This window comes from Hyaena hyaena, unplaced genomic scaffold, assembly GCF_003009895.1.
Source record: "Hyaena hyaena isolate Hyena2069 unplaced genomic scaffold, ASM300989v1 scaffold_1495, whole genome shotgun sequence".
In the NCBI taxonomy this organism is placed as follows: domain Eukaryota; kingdom Metazoa; phylum Chordata; class Mammalia; order Carnivora; family Hyaenidae; genus Hyaena; species Hyaena hyaena.
The window spans coordinates 84,171-98,661 of NW_024082128.1; the positions used below are offsets into that span (position 1 = coordinate 84,171).

Below are 14,491 nucleotides of genomic sequence, written 5' to 3' on the forward strand. Positions count from 1 at the left end.
TGTCAAATATTCATCACAGTTTATGGTTTGACCTTTATCATTAAATATTCTGTTTTTCAATCTCTGCACTGATTTCGAGTGGTTTAATAATAGAATGGAATAGAAATCGTTTTTACCCACTATTGTTAACTGAATCACTTGCTGCATCTTGAAAGAATTTAAAAAACAAAAGTCAAGTTGACTCTGAACAGGATTTTTTTTCCTCTAAGAGTTAGAAAGAATGAGAATTGAGGTTGAAATCTGTTGTTGCAAAAACTAAAGAAAATTACAATAAATTGTAGCTACTATTTTCTAATATTTTTCTCCTCTTTCTCTGTTACTTTCTATACTTTCTCACTATATTCCATACATCATCTGAGTATCCAAGACCTTGACATTAGCTGCAATCCTGAATTCTTCTGGTCTCTTGGCTCTTTTGTGAAATTTTCAGAATCATATTGATTACATGCACCTTCCCCTTAATGTCTAGCTCAAATTTTTTTTTATGGAATACATAACCAAAAACATTGAGATAGATGTTAACTATGAGATAAACACTGTAAGCCCCTTATTTATTATCCAGAATCTCTGTCTAGGTCAAAGCCATTATAGTTACTTTCTTCTGCCTGCTTTGTTCACAAAGATACACTGATTCCTGCCCTCTACTACAAGTGCATATTTCTTTTTCTTTCAAGTTCATATTTCTTTAACTATCTTTCTCAGCTTCTGGATGGGATTGTGGTCTTCAGATATCTCTTATACTAACATTCATCCTTGTCCTACCAAAATTTAATTTGTCAAATTTTTTTCAAATACTTTTGTTTTATTCTGACCAGAACTCCATTTACTCATTCATTCTTTCTTTTAGTGTTCTATTAGAGAGCCAGAAATGCTTAAGATTGGCTTTGAGATGAATGTTTGTGGTTCATATCATATTAATTTCTTTGCAACTTGCAAACACTTTCACATCAACACTTCATTTATTCACAGGGGTATTACTATCCCCATATTTTTAAATGGAAACTGAAGACCAGAAAGTAGAAGTCATATATTCAAGGATATGAAGAGTGAGCAGCAGAATTGGAACTATAAGCTGTTCTCCTGCCTTTTCCATATCATCACACCCAAATGCCAGATTACTATGTATATAACAAGTCTCCAAAGCTCCAAAGGTTTTGGGGTGGCTCATTCAAAAGAGGGATAAAGCAAAACTCCTCCTATTGAGCCAGTTTGGGTCCTCCATGGCCAACTGCTTCCCTACTATAGTTTGCATACTTCTTTTCCTGTGACTATTTCCCTCTTATAAGACTCTCCTTTCTTGGTTGATAATGTACCAAATACTCTTGCATGTCTTTTTTATTTCTCTGTTTACTATTTTCTTTGATTCCTTTTCTGGTCATTCTCTAGCAATAAAGAGATAAATTTCAGATTAGGTTTTATACACTAAGTAGAAAACTTGTAGAATTATGGTAAAAACTGCCAGACATGCCTTTGGAAGTGAAACTTACCCAGAGAGGTCACATTAACTTATATTAAGAGCAGACAATTGTTCATGGGAATATAAAAATTCACATAATGAAGAGTTGTCTAGGCATTATTGACAGTAAGTTTCACATTTTAAATATTTGGTTATTAGTTGACTCAGGAAATGAAGTGAATTCTTCTGAGATTCTCTTCATGAAATCCATTGTCATGAGAGTTCCTGACTGATGAAGGTTTGATCAGTTTAGTGGTCTCATTTACTTAAGGCACCCTGTCATCTGTTACAAATAATGGTATTGGAATGAGATCAACAGTTAGTGGTGGGGAACGGAAAGTGGCTTTCAGCAGCTACTTGTTAACGGTCTGTTCAAATGTGATTTTTGGTCTTTTTAAAAATCTAGTCTATGGCAATCCATTTCTTCCAGTGGTTCAGGGCAGTTAGACTCTCTGCTTTCCCCTATAAATCCAATCCTTCAACAAATCCTGTAGAGCCAACTTCCAAAATGTCCAGAATCTGACCATCTATCACCATTTCCATTGCTACCCTCTTGATTCTACCATCCATCGTATCTTCTATGCATTATTGCAACAGCCTCTATGTGTGACCCAGCAGCCAGAGTGCAAAATGTGAGTCAAAACATGGTCTACTCAAAAATTTTTAATGGCGCATATAAGGGACTATAGGTTCTGGCCTCTACTCTGAGTTTATTCTCTATTATTCTCCCCTTGCTCGTTCCATTCAAGACACGTTGGGCTAGCTGATTCCTCTTTAAGATATTTATATATGCATGCCTAGATTACTTTTCCCATACATATTCATCTAGCTGGCACTCTCATCTCCTGTATTTCTTTACTCGTACTTAGCCATTTCATCGAGACTTTCTTTGACCATTCAATTCAGAATTAAAACTCCATCCCTTACATTCCCTTCCTTTGCTTTGGCTTTCTCCTCAGCACTTATCACCACTAACCTATGTTTACTATATGTGTCTACTTATTGGCTTATTGTCTGTTTCCCCAATTAGAATGTAAGCCATGAAAATAAGGATTTTTGTCAGTTTTATTCACTCTTTTATCCCCTAGAACTTAAACAGTCCTTATAAAATAATGGGAGCTCAAAAGAAACTAAAAATGACAAAAACTTTGTTGGGTGTATTTAGTGAACATAAGAATATAATAAAGATGTACTTATTTTGTGATACTCTGGGATATTTGAAGTAAATGGAATAATATTAAAAGCAAACATGTGTAGGAATGATATGTCTTCTATATCTTTCCTCCTTTATACTCAACCACTCACTCATATGAGACCCATGGTATGATTCAAAACAGTGGAGACTACAGCTAGAAACCAGTCTCTGAGTAGCACATAGGGCTATATTCCTTTGACAAACTGAATCACCAGGCCACACACAATGATGGTAATTCAGTTAGGCAGAATATTGACTATTTTTTAAATGTGCCTAGTGCTGAACTGTCACTTTAAAGAGAAGACTGTCTCTCTTTGGGCTGTGACTTACTAGACCTTTTATGAATGTCAATGTCTCTGGTGCTTCAATCAAGTTCTTAACCTTTGGTTTGGTGCATATATTTATACTATGGCCTTTATATATTTTTTATACCATATTAAACTTTGAATATGTAATCTTTGCTACTACTTTCATTAAATGTTGAAAGTACACATAGTAATATGATTTCCCACAGTTTTGCCATGCATAGTTTGCATAGATTTTGTTTCCATTAAATTGTACATTTCAAATGTTTGTAGTAAATACTATACCTGTCAGTATAGTTTGGGGTTATTTTTTTGTCTGCTCTACAAAATGTAGTTAGAAATAAAGATTCAGGGGTGCCTGGTTGGCTCAGTTGGTTGAGTGTCTGACTCTTGATTTTGACTCAGGTCTTGATCCCAGGGTCATTGGATTGAGTGCCATGTCTGGCCATGTCTGGCTTCATGCTGAGCATGGAGCCTGCTTGGGATTTCCTCTCTCTCTCTCTTTCTCTCTCTCTCTTTCTCTCTCTCTCTCTCTCTCTCTCTCCCTCTCCCCACTTCCCCCCCCGTTTCCCCCTATTTATCGCTTGCTCTCTCAAATAAAAAAATAAATTTAAAAAGCTGACTCCTTTAAAAAAATGAAAAAGCACTTTTTTCTCAAGTGACCGCATCCAGTTTTTATTCATGTTACTTGTATGTTTAAAGCTACCAGAAGCTTATTTACAGTTCCATTCCTTTGAATCTTATAATACTTATAATTTGCTAGCAAATTTATGTTGTTTTGAATACTATATGATTAATTTTTATCCTAAACTTCTCTGGAACTCCGTCTGACAAAAAAAAATGTTCTGAATTTTCTTATAATTGTTATTATTGTTTATTTATCTCTTAGTTCTATGCATGTACTCTATCTAAGCTTTTTATTTTAGAAGAGTTTTTGATATACAAAAGCTTGTATAAAAAGTAAGCAGTTCTTATGTTTCCTTAGTTTTTACCTAAGATCCCTTTTTTATTCAGGTATCCCATCAAGGGTAAGTTACATTTAATTGTCATTAAGCTCTTCTTGGCTGTGACAATTTCCCTAACTTTCCTAGTTTTTATAATTTTGACACTTTTGAAGAATAATACAAAAGCTATTTTGTAGAACGTCCCTCAGTTGGGATTCATCTGTAGAATGTTCCTCATTATTATACTGATTACACTGAATTTGGGTTGGAATATAACAGAAAGTCATTTTTACCACATCTTATCCAGGGTACATGATCACTGTTTATGTTGACCTTGATCACTTGGTAGAGGTAATATTTTTACGGTATGGCCACTATAAAGTTACTGTCCCTTCAGTTCCTTTTCATACTGTATTCTCTGGAATGAAATCCATGTACACAGCCCATACATAAGAAGTAGGGAGTTATGATCCTCCTCCTACAGGATGATGAATGTACACAGATTACTTAGGATTCTGCATTAGAGACTTGGATTCTTCTTCCTCATGCATTTATTTATGCAATCTTTTTTATCAGTATGGACTCATGGATTCTTACTTTAAAGTTTGTGTTATAATACATTGCTGCTTTGTTTTGTTCTTCAGATATTTCAGTTTTAGTTTTTAGAAGCTCTTTCACTTGGCTTCTGTATTCTTTTGATATACACCCTTTGGTGTGTGTGTCTCTGTGTGTGTTGTGTTAGGGCTTCCTTACTTTCTGAGACTACAAGATGCTATAGACTCATGTATTTCCCACCTCAGTAGTAGAATCAGCCATTTCTATAAAGAACGCTGCTTTTTAAATTGGAGAATTGTTGTAAACAATTTTTTAAATTTAAATCCAAGTTAGTCAGCATAAAGTGTAATAATGATTTCAGGAATAGGATTTAGTGATACATTGCTTACATATAATACCTAATGCTTAGCCAAACAATTTCCCTTCTTAATGTCCTTCACCCATTTAGCCCATCCCCCACCCAACACCCTACCAGCAACGCTCAGTTCTCTGTATTTAAGAGTCTTTTATGGTTTGTCCTCCCTCTCTGTTTTTATCTTCTTTTTCTTCCCTTCCCCTCTGTCCATCTTTTGTATTCTTAAATTTCACATATGAATGAAATTATGATATTTGTCTTTCTCTGACTTATTTTGCTTAGCATAATACACTCTAATTCCATCTACATTGTTGCAAATGGCAAGATTTCATTCTTTTTGATTGCCAAATAATATTCCATTATATATACAAACTGCATCTTCTTTATCCATTCATCAGTTGATGGGCATTTGGGCTCTTTCCATACTATGGCTATTGTCAGAAGCGCTGCTATAAACATTGGGGTGCATGTGCCACTTTGAATCAGCAACTTTGTATCCTTTGGATAAATACCTAGTAGTGCAATTACTGGGTTATAGGGTATTTTTTGATTTTTTGAGGAATCTCTACACTATTTTCCAGAGTGGCTACACAAGTTTGCATTCCCACCAGCAGTGCAAAAGGGTTCCCCTTTCTCTGCACCCTTACCAACATTTGTTGTTGCCGGACTTGTTAATTTTAGACATTCTGACTGGTGTGAGGTGGTATCTCATTGTGGTTTTGATGTGCATTTCCCTGATGATGAGTAATATTGAGCATCTTTTAATGTGTCTGTTAGCTATCTGGATGTCTTCTTTGGAAAAAAATGTTTATTCCTGTCTTTTGCCCATTTCTTCATTAGATTATTTGTGTTTTGATTGTTGAGTTTGACAACTCCTTTATTGATTTTGGATACTAACCCTTTATCTGATATGTCATTTGCAAATATCTTCTCTCATTTTGTCAGTTCCCTTTTAGTTTTGCAGATTGTTTCCTTCAGTGTGCAGAAGCATTTTATGTTGATGAGGTTCCAGTAATTCACTTTTACCTTTATTTCCCTTGCCTTTATTGGAGAAATGTTTTAGAAATGAAGATCTGATAGTCACTAGGTGTGGGTGCTTGTAGGATCTTTCAATAAAGGAAGGAACTATATATGTGCTACTAGCTATATTTGCACATATCTATAAATATTTCTCTATATAATAATCTGTATCTGTATTAAACTAAACCTGAGTTCACACTGATGTCTTTAACCTTAAATATATTTATTGGCACTGCTTTTTACCCCAGGACTTCACAAGGCCTCTGTACAAGGTGTACAACCAACACTTACTGGATAATTGTATGAACAAAAATATTCTCTTCATCATCTTCCCACTTCTGGGCTCCTTTGTTGATTTTTCTTGTACCTTAAATTTAATTGTTCTTTGAAAATATTTTTTTGTGTAAAAGAAACTGATATATGGTGCTTTTTTGTGTGGTTACCTGTTTCATCTGAGGATATGCATACCTGACTCATGAAACTACTTGCTGCAATCTTTTTCATCCCTAATGCAAGAGGCTAGGTTTTCAAGGTCTGGCTTTACCATTCTTATTAATTGACTGTCCAACTCTTTTTTCTCCTTCTTTCAGCCTAGGGTAGTCTATCCTAAACTTGAATGTGGTATGATGGTAACTTAGTTTCACTTGTCAAATCTCCAGTGTTTTGCCTAACCTTAATGTCTTCATTCCACTCAGAGTCTAGGTTTTTGGTAAAATTCAGAAAGACTTGAACACTCTCCCCACTCCATTGTATCCATGTTCAAAAGCAGTAGCTGAAGAATAGCCTAATAATAGCATAAGCAAAAGCGCAAAGTTGGAAAGGAAAAAAATTAGTGGAAACACATTGCCGCTTGATACATTTTGTTTCTAAACTACAAATTCCAGTATTGCTATATCTCTTCTATTCTTCCTTGATTTTTGTTTCCCACATCATTCTCTGACTTGCTGCCAGTTAAATTGTTATTCTTCTTAAAAGTTTTTTAAATGTTTTATTTATTTTTGATAGACATACATGGAGAGTGGGGGAGGAGCAGAGAGAAGGAGACACAAAATCCAAAGCAGGCTCCAGGCTCTGAGCTGTCAGCACAGAGCCTGATGTGGGGCTTGGACCCACAAATCATGGAATCACGACCTGAGCTGAAGACAGATGCTTAACTGACTGAGCCACTCAGGTGTCCCTAAATTGTTATTCTTAAACTCATAAAGTCTTTTATGTTTTGCCATGGTTTTCTACCAAGCTCTCAGTTAAATGATCTAATATCATCTGAAAACGAGCCCTGTGCATTCCTGACTCTGTGCTTTTGCTTTTACATTTTCTTTCTCCTTGTGTTAGTTTGACAGTTATTCTTTTGACCATAATCTCTCTCTCTCTCTCTTTTTTTTCTGATATTTTCTAAGATTTTATAAACTGAGGTACTACATTTCACTGAGTGTCAGAGAATTGTTTTTGTTTGGCACTGAATGTAACCTCTAAATCCAAGGATACTCTTGAAGTTTCTAAAGCAGCACCATTAAGTAGCTGATCTCCATCTCACCTGGCTTTTGAACAAGTTTTGAAGTAATCATTGAGGCCAAAATGTCATCTTTATTATAGGTAAAGGCTGGCAAGGAGGTTAGTTAATTTTAGATTAGTCTAGTGTGTGTGCTAATTACTGAACTCCAGAACTGACTGTTTTTCCCTTTTAGGCCCAGACAAGTAGACCTCTCCATATGAAGAGTCCTTCTTGATAGCAAAGAGCGGAGTTGTTGACTTGAACATTGTTAGTGATTTTCTTCAAATATACTCAATAGATGAGTCATGGTACTTTGGGGTGGAGTGATTAAAGGGACAGAGAGAAGGGCACCTGGGTGGCTCAGTCAGTTAAACATCGGACTTCAGCTTGGGTTGTGATCTCACAGTTTGTGGGTTCGAGCCCTGCATGGGGCTCTGTGCTTGACAGCTCAGAGTCTGGAGCCTGCTTTAGATTCTGTGTCTCCCTCTCTCTCTGACTCTCCCCCACTTGCACTGTTTCTTGAAAATAAATAAACGTTTTTTAAAAAGGGACAGAGACAGCAATAGTATTCTGCTAATGTCTTCTCACTTAGATGAGGGAAAAATATTCCTGCTCTGTGTCCTCCTCCTCTAAAAAAAAAAAACCCACCATCACAACAAAAATGCACAACACACACACACACACACACACACACACACACACACTCACAAACAACAACAAAACCTCCTGTGTCTCTTCATTTCAAGAAAAATCTCTTTATCAAATAATTTTGATTTTCATATATTGCTTCCTTCTTTCTAATTTTGGAATGTCAGATGTATATTGGAGTCTCTCAATTCCTTCTATATGCCTCAATTTGTGTACTATACTATATTACCTCTTTCCAATGCATGTAGGTAAATTCCTAATACTATTTCCTTACCCATTTTGTGATTTGTTACATGTTGAATAAAAATTACTCGTTATGGCAAACGCTTATGAAAACATGTATTTTCTTCCTTATGAATACAAATTGTATTTTTGGATTAAGGGGAAGAAACATATGGCCACCTCCAGAAAAATACTCATTTTCACACCCTTTCTTATAGCTTGCCGAGGGGAGGATGTTGAATTCTGGCCGATATAATGTAAGCAGAAGTCTATTGGGGGTTTTAAGGGAGATCTGCATTTGTTAATAATGGAGTAGCTGCACCTAATTTCATTGAGTTACAGATCCAATTTTAAGAAATACCTATCTTTACACTTTGTAACGTGAAAGCAAATCTGGTTTCTTTATTGGCCAATGACATTTTAACTCCTATGAATTGTCTTTTAATATTTTTTGTCAAATTTTCTTTAAAAACTGTTTTTGTCTTATTGATAAGCAGATATTCTCTATGCACTTGGGACACCAATTATTTGTTAGTTTTATGCACTGCTGATAGTCTCACATTCTACAGCTCGTGTTTCCATTTTCTATGTAGTATTTGTTCCAGAAATTTCAAATTTAATGTGGTTAAATATGCCAATAGTTTCCTTTTTATATAGGTCTTTTGTGATTATCTAAGAATACTTTGTTGTCCTGATGATGGATATAAACCTATTCTACAGTTTCTTTCCTCAGTTTTAAAGTTTTGCTTTTTTCTGGCTAGTGGTTGTATAAAATTAATATTTGTGTTTGGTGTGAAGTAAGGTTTATTTCTCTCTCATCCATTCTAATGATCATTTTGTCTATCCCTACAAGAATATTGCTTTAAACACTGTAGATTTATAGTTAGGCTTGATCATCTTCAAAAAACTTTTCTTGTCTTTATTGGACCTGCTATGTGTCCATATGAATTGTTTTAAGATCATCTGTTATAAATTCATGTAAAGCTTTGGTCATTTTATTGGAATTTCCTTGATTTCAGAGGTTGATTTGGAGAGAATTAAGTTTTATAATATTGAGTTTTCTATAAGCATGGTATATCTCTCCATTTATCAAGATGTTTTTTGTTCTTCAGTAATTTTGGTAATATTTTTGCAGATGTTTCAAACCTTTTTGTGTGACTTTATTCTACTTTGATTTTATTCCGACATAATGAACAGTGTTTTTACTGCTCTTGACAATGGATACTTTTTATATTTCATTTTAAATATGTGCTACTTTTATAGAAGAATGCTGTTGAGTTTCCTATGTTGATCTTGTATTCAGAGCTCTAACAGATACTCTTATTCTAATATTTGGTCTCTTGAGTGTCTTTGATTTTATATATAGACAATTATACAAATTAGTTTTAGGTTCTGCTACATGCTAAGATTATAGTACAGTGGCTAAAAAAAAAAAAAATGAAAGGATGTATTTGTAATAAGAAGCCTGGAGACAGTCTAGAGCTGTGATAGTGACTCAGTAGTTTCATTGAGGACCAGACTGTTTTAACTTCATGTTTGCTCAGTGTGACAGTATTGCTTTCATTCTCCTTACTACAAGATGACCACTGTACCATGAGGCATAAAGTGAGCATTTTGGTCAGTAAGTAGAGAGAAGGATGAAAGCACAACAAACTGGCTTGAGCCTCTAGGATATTTATCCTTCTTCAACCTGGAGGGACTGGATTTAAGTAGAGTCCTCTATAAGACCTTTTCTTTCCCTCTGTATCAGGAAACACTTTCTTGCCCCATTGCAGGCAACTCACTCTCCCAGGCAATACCCAAATAACAGTTGCATCCAAAGGAGAGGGTGTGGGGGTCCAGATCACCTCATGTCCAAATGGATTAATTACCCTTCAAAGGTTAGGATTGCCCTTACATTGAGCCCTTGGTCCTATGGAAAAGGAGATCTAAGAAGATACACTCAGTACAAATACAGAAAGTAAAAATGTTAGATCTTTATCCTTTCTTTTCTGCTAATGCATGCAGTTACTCTCTAGTTATTCACTGATTTTGTATCTAGCAACATTGCTAAACTCTCTTATTCCAATATTTCTTTCTGTAAAAACTTTGTTTTCTTTGTTATGTCATCTGTAAATTACGACTTTTTATTTCTTGAATTATTTTATGCTTTTTGAGGTTTTCTTTTAAAAAATTAGTGTTTATTTTTGAGAGAGAGAGAGAAAGAGAGAGAGAACACAAGTGGGAGAGGGACAGAGAGACAGGGAGACATAGACTCCAAAGCAGGTTCCAGGCTCTAAGCTGTCAGTACAGAGCCTGATGCGGGCTTGAACCCACAAACTGCGAGATCATGACCTGAGCTGAAGTTGGTGCTTAACCAACTGAGCCACCCAGGCACCCCTTTAATTTCTTTTTCTAATCTTACTAGATTGGCTAGGGTCTCCAGTATAGTAATAGAATTAAAAGTTGGATCCTTGTTGTTACAGATTTTTACTATTGAATACAGTGTTTACAGCAATTTTTGGTGACAGCCCTTGATCATGTTAAGAGAGCTTTCTTCTTGTCTAAGTTTATAATGAGTTGTGCTTATTAATGTTGAATTTTATTAAGTGGAATTTGCAAGTTTTGGCATGATTATGACTTTTCTACTTCTGTTTGTTAATTCGAATTTATATACCTTATAAAAACACAAATTAGTATGATGTATTATCTCTTTTATGTGTTGCTGGCTTCATTTTTTAAAAATATTTTATTTAGATAGTTAGGTCTAAGACTATGAATGAGGCTGGCCTATAGTTTTATTATCTTGCACCATTTATGGTTTAGTAGTATATTATTAGAATTGAGTAAGGTTTCTTTTTTGTATTACCTAAGAGAGTGTTAAATTTGGAGTTAAGGGGCACCTGGGTGCCTCAGTCAGTTAAGCCTCCAACTTTGGCTCAGGTCATGATCTTATGGTTCATGGGTTCAAGCCCTACGTTGGGCTCTATGCTGACAGCTCAGAGCCTGGAGCCTGTTTCAGATTCTGTGTTTCTTCTCCCTGTCCCTCCCTTGCTTATGCACATAAGCTCTCTCTCTCTCTCTCTCTAACTCTCAAAAATAAATAAACATTAAACATTTTTTAATTTGGAGTTGAGTTTCTTGATATTTTAGCCAAATTTTTAGAACAATTTGGACTGTTGTTTTTTAGTTACTAATAAAATAACTTAAGTTTTAAGGCATTTCTTATAAGAAATTATGTTCTGTTGACCTTTTCAAAGTTACTTGAATATGAATATATATTTCAGGATCCTTAAGACTGAAAGCTTAGTGAAAGCTACAGATAAAGGTATGATGCAGGTTCTACTACAAACAGTGCAAACTTGGGACAGAAGCTTCAAACAGTAGATAGAGCCTGGTTTTTCACGTAGAAATCAGCTACCTGGATTTTCCAATACTGCTCTAACTATCTCTTACTGTCTCAGCTAAGAATGCTTGCTTCAGCTCTGGCTAGAAATTTGCCACAGGTACTTGCTGCTGCTGAGATCCCCTTTGGTACAGCTGACAATCTTAGTTGCTCAGTGAAGATATCCTATGTTTGGGTTGGACTTCCACCTCTGGTACATCCTGCGCTATTGTGTAGTCTGTCTCTGGTGGAAGCAGTCCTTGGCTGGCTGCATTACACTGTTGGCCGCTCCTCAGAACAGATCATCAGGCATCTCCGGAGATTGCTCCACCTTGCCACCACAGGTTACTTTTGCCACCAGCTATTTAGGGCAACAAACTCTGGCTAACCACAACACTTGGACTCTATCTCCATGTTAGTGCCAAGGAAGGAGGATAGCTCATACCCACCCATGAACACTGATATGGTAAATCCTGCAACCTGCTTCTATCACATAATAGTAGTAGCTGCTAGTCTTAGACACCAGCCCCTAATCACACCCATGATGGGCTGGAGATGTCAGGAGGAATGTTCTTTCAATTGTATTGATGTTATATCACAATCCATGATAACACCAGAGGAATGATTAGAGTTTTGTTAATGAGCTATCTCGAAGCCCCATGGCCCAACCATCAGGATCCCCCTGCTAGAATCTGATGACTGGTTCTGCCAGGTTGCTCTGTACCTGCCAATTCTGTGACAGGGAATGGAGGCCATGCAAACCTGCTACTAATCTTGACCTCCTGAGTTTTTTCCCAGTGAATCCTAGTCCAGCAAGCCTTGTGGACCCTACATCTGGTCACTTGTCCTTCTTTGTTGACATTACTAATTTATTGCTGCTGGATCAATTACCTAAAAACGTTAAATCAAAGATCCTTCTGGGATATTGATTAGTAAATCCCTCTTTACAGTGTACAAGGCTGAATAATCATAGCTTGGCATTACCAGCCCTGTGGGAATTTGGGGGTCTGACAGAGGCGCTCATGGAAACAGCAGGTGATTTGGCTCAGTTCTTAAAAGGCTGACTGTGTGCTGTCTGCCTGTCTAGCCACTGTCAGAATCTTAGAGAGTTGGAGAAAATTTTTACCCTTTAATATATTTTGGGCTTGCCTCACTTCTGGCTTCCTCCTGTGTCTATTCCACCATTTCTTGCTGTGATATTTTGGTTCCTTTCACCTTCCAGAAGCCAAATTCCTTACTTTCTCCTGTACTAACATTCTAGTAAAGCCACAGTTTAGTTCCTTCCAGGCCATGTTACTATGTTTTCTTTTTTATCTCATTTATCCAACATTTTCATCTGTTTGTAACAGACATAGTTTTAGTATTCCACGTTGATCTCTCTGTGAATTTAGGCATACTTATTTTAGTCTCATTTATTTTCTATTACTTGAATTTTGTGAGCTCCAATTATTTTGTTGCCCTATCAGATTTCCTTATATGATTCAGAATTTTAATTTAGTCTTTAGTGGGAAGTTGACCACTTACCTTTGTTATACTCTTGATGTTCATCCTTCCCTGTCCAGTAAGTCTGTTGCTGTCCTCATCAGTCTTCTGAAACCATTGCCTAGAACAGGCTTTATATCAGTGACTTAAGACTTCTATATAAACATATAGAAATGTTTATAAGTATGTGTGTATAGTATACGTATAGTATACATATAAGCATAAATGTAAAGTATTTTAGGTTATGTGTGTATATGTATATATTTTATGCGTATCATGCATGTTAGTAGACTTATGAGTATTTCCTATTTCTCTTAACTGAAAAAAGTCTGATATGCCAATAACAACTCAGAACTTGGTTTCTAATATTCTCCAATAAAAGAAACCTGGGCTCCTTAGAGGAAAGGCTCATTCTAGAACTGGGGCAGGAAATAGACAAGATAAACTGGAGTGCCCTCTAGGATCTGAAAGTCAAGAAGTTCTTAAAGCCCTCATTGAAAGACCTATGTCAAAGGTGTATGAGAGCCAAATGTAAGAGTTCTTGATGGCCAGAGCTAGAGCAAGCTGACCAAAAGCAGTAAAGTAGTACTGAGTTATAACCCAAAGTACAAAATAACTATTCTGCTATAAATAAATGATTCATAAAGGAATGAAATGGAGAAGAGACAAAACTGTGTTGACAAATTCCAAATTGATGTAAATATATTCTCTTAAGGAGGTGGCACATAACGTTCCACTTTTTATGTGTAGGCCATATATCATGACTTCCTTCCTAAGAGAACAGTGTGGAAAAGAGAAAAAGAAGCCTGTAGAGCTGGCAAACACTGCCTCAACCAGGTGATTAATGTTAATATCAACAGTAAGTCATCTTAGTATTATGTAGGCTTGATAGAATGACAAAAATAGTACTCAACCACTGTGACCTTCCTTTCAAAAAACCATAACTCCAGTCAAATGATGAGAGAAACATCAGACAAGTCTCAATAGAAGGCATCCTAGAAAATAACCAGTACCTTTCAAATCTATTAAGATCATCAAAAACAAGGAAAGTAGCGAAACTGTCACAGCTGAGGTGCCTATGGAGACTTGGCAACTAAATGTAATGTGATATTGTGAAAGGGACTCTCAACAGGAAAAACATATTAGATAAAAACTAAATAAATGTCAATAAAGCATGGACTTCAGTTAATAATTACATATGAATATTGATTTATTAATCATAACAAATATACTAATGTTAGATGTTAGCAGTAGGAGTAATTGGATTATATGGGAAGTCACATACTATCTTCTATATTTTTTTTTAAAGTTTATTTATTTTGATACAGACAGAGAGAATGTGAGCAGGGGCGGGGGCGGCGGGGAGAGAGAGAGAGAGAGAGAGAGAGAGAGAGAGAATCCCAAGCAGGCTCTGCAGGGTCAGTGCAGAGCCTGACTTGGGGCTCAAACCCAT

General features: G+C 36.0%; 1 pseudogene; it reads right to left on the reverse strand.

The window, feature by feature from the left end:
- Positions 1 to 11,627: 11,627 nt before the first annotated feature.
- Positions 11,628 to 11,830, reverse strand: LOC120225733 (annotated as a pseudogene).
- Positions 11,831 to 14,491: the final 2,661 nt, after the last annotated feature.